Source organism: Macrobrachium nipponense, chromosome 11, assembly GCF_015104395.2.
Source record: "Macrobrachium nipponense isolate FS-2020 chromosome 11, ASM1510439v2, whole genome shotgun sequence".
Classification (NCBI taxonomy): Eukaryota; Metazoa; Arthropoda; class Malacostraca; order Decapoda; family Palaemonidae; genus Macrobrachium; species Macrobrachium nipponense.
The window spans coordinates 22,015,642-22,023,218 of record NC_061087.1 but is presented as its reverse complement, the minus strand read 5'-3'; the positions used below and the strand labels follow the sequence as shown (position 1 = coordinate 22,023,218).

The window sequence follows — 7,577 nt, the reverse complement described above, 5'->3', positions numbered from 1 at the left end:
GAGATGAATTCAGTGCTTGCCATATACAAAGACTAAGTATTTTAAAATCTATGAACTATCTTTTAATGAACTACTGTAGGATGAGAATGGTCATAATAATTTTGGAAGTTGGTAATATTCCTAAAATGGAAAACAAATAATTCCTCAAAATTATATCAAGTATTGACAGTTCTAAGTGAATTACTGCTTACTCGGGGGGTAAGCCTACAAACTACTTTGTTGGGGGGTAGGAAAAGTCTATGAAAAAGCCTAATTAGGTATGGAAAAAGTGTTTCGTATTGAGTTAAACATACCGGAATTTTAGTTCATGATATTTATGTTTTAATTATTAGAATGAAAATGTAAAAAAATAAATAATGTGCATGCTAAACGGTACAGAAAGATTATTTCCAATAAAATAATAAAATAGTGTATTTTAACTTTCGTTGGTGAAACAACACTATTTGAACATAGATTTTACCGTTTCAATTTACGTTAAAAGTTAGGAGTATAATGTTTAAAACTAATGCATGAGGGGAAAATCTTGCACACGTCCCGAGTAAGCTGGAGGTAGGATCACGCCTAAAGTACTGACAATACTCATGAGTGAATCATGTTCTGGTAAGGTCTAATGCTGTAATAAATTGGCAGGTATTTAGTGCTTCATTTGGTGTTCTGTATAATCAACAGTACAATTCAAAATCTAAAATTTTTCCAAAGTGAATTATTAAGTATATAGTAGATATACGACAGATCTTCAATATGACCTCATCAGGAGCTCTTCGTGACATTCATATCTTCACGTCGAGTCGAGACGACTACAAAGTATCTTCTTTGCTGATATGACCCTGTAAAAAAATAAAGTAATTAACTTGACAGTCATGCTATAAACTCATTTTACATTTTACCAAGAACTGTTATACCTGTGCTAATTTAAAGTTTTCTTTCTATTGTAAATTATAGAGAAATTAAGATGCAGCTTACATGACTTGATTTGGTGCAAATAAATTATATACTAGACATTTTTATGATATTTTGGAAGGAATTACCACTGACATTATTCGAAGAACATCCTTTAACTAATAAAACAGTCCAATAAAAAATAATGTGTATGTTAAACAGTACAGAAAAATGATTTCGAATAAAAGATAGTGTAGTTATTTTAATTTTCGTTGGTGAAACAAAAATCTATTTGACAGATTTTAGCATGTTTAAATTTATTTGGTGTACTGAATTTAGGCTGTTTCTGTTCAATTATTTTGTTTCCACTGATAACTAAGAATATATGAACGTGATTAATTTGTGTCCTTATTTGATCCTTGTTGTTAGTATGAGTATAAAGTAATACTAATTATGAGTCTCAGTTACGAAGACCACTTCACGTTAAGTTAGGAATATAATGTTTACAACTTTAGGAATATAATGTTTACAACTTATGTCTGAGGGAAAATCCTGCACACGTCTCGAGTAAGTTGAAGTTCGGATCACGCCTTGTTTGAATTAGTGTCGATCATCATCACCGACAAATCTTTTAAACCTCTGAATCCACAAAATGTGTCCAAAGAAGAAAAACCGAAACAATGCAATGGGAGGCTTCTGCCATTATCGTTCATCGGTAATTATCAGTAATCTCATAATCACTTATTATAACATCTCTACTTATCTTCATTCAACTATTCAAAGGACATTTGTGTGTCTACTGTACTGCACTACTGCTGCTTACTCTGCTAAAGGAACTACTCCCCACACAAACAATTAGATAAAAGTCAGAATTACACACTTCACAAATATTTACAAAATATGTTTGGAAGTTATGAGCAATCGTCAATAAAGCTTAGGGTGAATAAGTGCGTCCCGATGAAAATTATGTCTGACTAACAAAAGGGGCGAAACTTTATATACAAATGAATTTGAACTTAAGCAAAGTAAGATGGAGAAGGCCTTTATGTTTACAGTCCAAAATTAGATTTTTTATAGTACATCAAGCTGGTTACATCAAAGCACAAAATGGGGCAAAACTCGAAAACAATGAAACCAGTGTTTGACATATTATCAAATGTGTTTTAAAAAAATCTCCACGAAGTTTTGATTCCTTACAAATAGTTTTACAACAGATATTGGAAATTTAACGTAATATCACTCGAACGTTGACTTTTGTTGACCCGGAGATATGTCTTTAAATTAAAACCAAAATAAAATAAATATCGAACCCTTCGAGAAGCAGACACATAAGGTTTTAAGAGACGAGAATGAAATCCGGCAGCATCTAGGTGCAAATCCCTTGTTAGTGGGTAGGGAGGGAGGGGGAAGGGACTAGGGATTTGGCCTGAAGGACTCATGGTCGTGTCAAAGGATCCCTTGCCAGACAGGATGTCGTAGGATGGGAAAGTCCTGGGCACCACAGGATGTAACTGCAAGAAAATAATAATACTAATAATAAAGTGTTTGATTCCTAAGGAGGCAGGATGCAACCCGGAACCTTACACTATAAATACCACCCAGTCGAATTGGAGGTCTGATACAAAAAAAAATAATAAAATCAAATCAAATAAAAATAAATAAAAATGAAAAAATACAGTAGTATAATAACAATAACAATAACAATAACAATAACAATAACAAAAAAAAATAACAACAATAACAATAACAATAACACAATAACAATAATTTAATAACAATAATAATAATAAATAATAATAATAATAATAATAACTAATAATAATAATAATAATAATTAATAATATAATAAAATCAATAATTAATAATAATAAATAATAAAGTTAATAATTAATTAATTAATTAATTATAATTATAAATTATAAGAATATAATTATAATTATAATTATAATATAATTATAATTATAATTATAATTTATAATAAATCATAATAAATAATAATAATAAGAATAATAATAATAATAATAATATAATAAAAGCTTACTATACAATAAAATGTCTCTTTCATCATGGTCGTCAAAGGCAAAACTTATAAAAATACTACAATGATCATATAACTGAATATGGGAATATTCCCAGGAAGGCTCCCACCAATATTTTGAAAAATAACTTCCAAGTTTGCCGAATACAATGACTATTACATTTATGATTTCATGTATAATCTATCTTTAAATCCCAGGAGATTTATATACTCTTTCCACAACTGATAAATTCTGAATCTCTGACTACATGCCTTCTCATAATCAAAATTTCCCATAGACTCTACACGAGGCATGTTACTCTTTTCTTGGGAACCACATTCGGGTAGTACGGAGACGGGGATTCGTCGTGGTGGTGGTGGTGGTGGTGGTGGTGGTGGTGGGGGTAGGGGTAGGGGTGGGGTAGGGGTAGGGGTAGGGGTAGGGGTAGGGGTAGGGGTAGGGGTATGGGGTGGGGGTGGGATGGAGGGTGGCGGGGGACAACACCAACAATCCCCCCAACCCCGGCCCAGCCAGGTCAGGTTAGGTTAGGTTAGGTTAGGAAGGTAAGATCTGGTTAGGTCAGGGCATGGCATTCTAGGTTAAGATGAGGACCTCTCACGCCTACCCGTGTCACCCTACTCTGCATCTGCGCCCCACATTCTATTAAAAGTAATTTTACAAATCAGTTTACAAACTAAAACCCAACCCTTTTATTTATAATTCACTTCATTTTTTTGTTGCTTAAATTATGACCAGTAAATTGAAATGCAAAAATTTAAGGATACTTGCACCATGTTTAAATTATGACCGGTAAACTGAAATGCAAGCCACTACTGCATTTGATTTAAGCATTTCATAATACTCTTTAAATGCAAAAAATTCAGACACACGAAACCTGCAATACAGTATTGTACGTGTTGCAGCATACACCATTTGATTCACAAATTTCACTTTTTAACAGCCCTAACCTTGCATCCCATCAGTATAGTGCCCAGGTCAAATTTCAGTGTTCACATGCGGGTCAAACTACTCCACCTACATAGAATCAACTGTTCTCAATGAAAAAATATCTAGGAAATCAGGTACTAGTTTTTGCTGTGACTTATTAAAACTTGCAAGCAACAGGAGACCATAGAACCATTCCATTACCTCTCATAAACCAGATTTCCACTATCTATTACATAAACCCAAGCCTTAAATTTCATCACTGGCGCAATCTGTCCAAGACTTTGATCTTATGACAATTATAAAAATAGCTATGTTAGCCTCACCTATAAATTTCGCGTAAAATTGATATCGCACCAACACCCCGACCCTAACAATTGAATTGCTAAAATAAAGTACATAAAGATTAGGAACCTTACCTTAAAGGGGTCTAGGATCGAGTTCAGCAGCTGCTTCGCCCCCCGTAACCCCCCTTTAGAAAGGTAATCTTAGAAGTATAACATATAGGTTATGATACTAACCTAACCTAGCCTAACCTAGTAGAATGTGTTACCTGACCGGGGGTTGACCCTGCCTTAAAGGAAGTAGGATTCAGCGTTGTAATAGCAGTAGTAATAGGTGGATCTTGGCTATGTACAGGCTCCATCATCGGTTTATTTATCGCTTTATTTCAACTTGTATTTCGTGTTTCAAATGTCATAAATATGAGGAAATAACACAATAACATGGCAAAACCTTCCCTAAAGTGTTTTACCCCACCCATAACCCGCTTTCCCATCGGCCCCCCTTACGAACATTGTTTGAGGCATAATTCTCTCAAGTGTTTTACCACACCCAAAACCCCGCATTCCCATCGGTCACCCTTACCATAGCATAGAGTTCAAATGCAAATTACAGGTTAATTACAGCCGGCTGAATAAATATTACTTTAAATTCTTGTTCAGGAGGTAAAATTCTACAGAAAAACGTCAACTGCCACAGTCTAGTTCGCCGCGGTATACGGGCTTAGATATACCAAAATCAAATATAACCCAATAACTCATTCCTCAATCTCACCCAAGTATTTTTGAAGTTCATGGGTACAACTGATAACAGTTGATAGTCGTCCTCTGCAGTACAATCATTACTCACCTCCATTAGCTAAATATGAATACCTGGCTTCACCAATAATTAATATGATTACCTGGCTTCACTAATTAAGTTATCAACTGTTTTCACAAATCAAGCTAATCATTCAGTAGTCAAATTACTAATGATATTAATGCCCATTGAATTTTTGGGAATCCTTATGCCGTAAAGCCACGCCCACATCAATATTTTTTTCTCATTATTTTTGCATAAATTCTACCTTTATTTCTGTGCCTTCAATCTTTGTTGCCAGTGAACTTAACTAAATCAGTCTACTCTGATCACTTAATACTAACAATCATAATAAATAAAACAGTTCCCATGAAATAGCATCCATTAATTTTCTGTCAACTTGACACCAGAAAGTTGTATTTTTCCAATAATAATAATATTAGTAACAATAATAATAATACAGGCAGTCCCCGCGTTATGACGGGTGTTCCGTTCCTACGCAACGACATAAGCCGGAAAACAGTGTAACCAAACACATCGAAAATCTTAACTTTTAATTCTTTGAAGGTCTTGAAAACGACGTGACCTGCATTTTGATTAAGCTTTTCACAAAAAATATAGCTATTTTTTTTACAGTTCCGTCATTTAGAAGTTGAGTCTTCTGTCGGACTGGTGGCGTAAAACCGGAACATGTGCTGTACCCTGGGAAATAGTTTATGATGAATATATTTGAAGAGCACTGTAACCTCGGAACGGCATAAGCTGTGTCCGACGTAACCCGGGGACTGCTCGTATTAATAATGAAGAAAAATGACAACTTGGAATGGCAATTTGTTCTTGCATTACAGAGGACGGGCCAAAGCTGTCAGATTAAGGGTGAAAATGTTTTATTCTTATAACCTCAGGACCAAAATTTGAGTGAGGCAAAGATACAGTTCAAGACCTAACAGCAAATTCAAAGGTCACCGAATGTTACACCTAGCGATGACCAAAAAATTGTTTCTGCAATATTCTGCAGTTCGATCATAGGCCTTTAGCAATTCAAAACCTGCTCTCTTAAAGGTCACTACTAACGTAAATCACTCTTGTGGGTAACTGGACTCTCTGATTGATACACTATGTATAACAGAGTCAAGAAACTATGTAATACTAAAATTAAGTCATTTAACTTGGCCTACCATAATCGACCTGAGCACCAGATTCTCATAAAATTCACTAATGGCATTTCTAAGTAACAACTCAGCACGAACTTCAAGGAATGGTCCGACGAGTACGATAGCCACTAAGAACTGGCGGCGGGAGGTCAAATGTATTTTGCTGGTTTACTACTAGCCACTGTGGGGGTTAATTACAGTCAACCGACAAAAAATCTGTAAATTCTTCATAAGCAACCAAAATACTAGAGAAAAAGTAAATTTCCAAGGAAATACCCGACGCGTAGCAATTACTTGAGATCTGCCCCAATAATGAACCAAGATTTGTCATTTAACTTAACCTGCCGTTGTTGACCCGAGCCATGAAAGCCATTAATGAACCAAAATTAGCCATTTAACTTATCCTACCATAGTTGACCGAGTACCAAATTCTCATGAACACCACTAAACTAAAAATAAGTAATTTAACTTAGCCTACCATAGTCGACCATAGCACCAAATTCTTACGAAAGCCACTAGCCTAACGAACATCAAGTCAACACTCACTGGTTCGTAAAAGGGGTCCTTCTTTCTGATAAAAATAAATTCTCATTGAGATTTATGCTCTAAAGTTTTGAATTTGTCATTCCATACTCCTGGAAGAAAATACGTATCACGTTCATGACGACACACGACACAAGACCAAATAAAAAGAATGTTCTTTCACTTTTTTCGGTCGTTTGAGAGTCCTTGGAAGATGAAAACGCCCTCTATCTGACCCGTTTTCTTCTATGCTAAATGCAAATGTTTAATGGGTAACACTAAGATTAGAAAGCACAAAGCAGAGGACAGGAGAGAGAGAGAGGAGAGAGAGACGAGCAGACGAGAGAGAGAGAGAGAGAGAGAGAGAGAGAGAGAGAGATGGGTTTATTTTGGCAACGCTTTACCCGAAGTCTCAGCAGAGAATCAAGTCACTCTAATACTATAGAAGAGATATAAATACAATTACATACATACATACATACAACATACATACATACATACATACATACATATATACGTATATATATATATATATATATATATATATATATATAATATATATATATTAAGATTCCCTAGGAAATGGGAAATTTACCATCCAAATTACATATATATATCGCACAAGCTTTAGAGTATACGACAGTACCTTAATATTTGCATGATATCTACTATACTATCAAAGAACCTTACAACCAAAAAAATTCGCAAAATCCTGAAGAATGATTATTCTGCTTCGAGGAATAATTAGTGTGTTATGAAACTGGCGAGTCTTTTTTTATGACTTAAGAGTATAATTACAATTCCTGGAGAGGTAAATATAGACTGGCTGACCAATTCATTAAAATGTATCTATTTCCAGATTTACAGAGAAATGTAGGACAACAGTCACTTGCGATACACTACAATAAAATTAAAATGAGATGCGATGCAATGTAGACTCATAGAGCATTCGATCCTAAGGATGCTGATTGGCTGATAC

At 34.7% G+C, this 7,577-nt stretch overlaps 1 long non-coding RNA gene across 1 annotated transcript; it reads right to left on the bottom strand.

Annotated features, from left to right (window-relative positions):
• Nucleotides 1-339: 339 nt before the first annotated feature.
• LOC135217746 (uncharacterized) lies at nt 340-6,794 on the bottom strand. Its single transcript, XR_010315253.1, has 2 exons — nt 6,623-6,794; nt 340-827 (listed from the first exon to the last, which is right to left on the bottom strand). It is a non-coding gene; the product is annotated as an uncharacterized LOC135217746 (long non-coding RNA).
• Between the last annotated feature and the right edge of the window lie 783 nt (nt 6,795-7,577).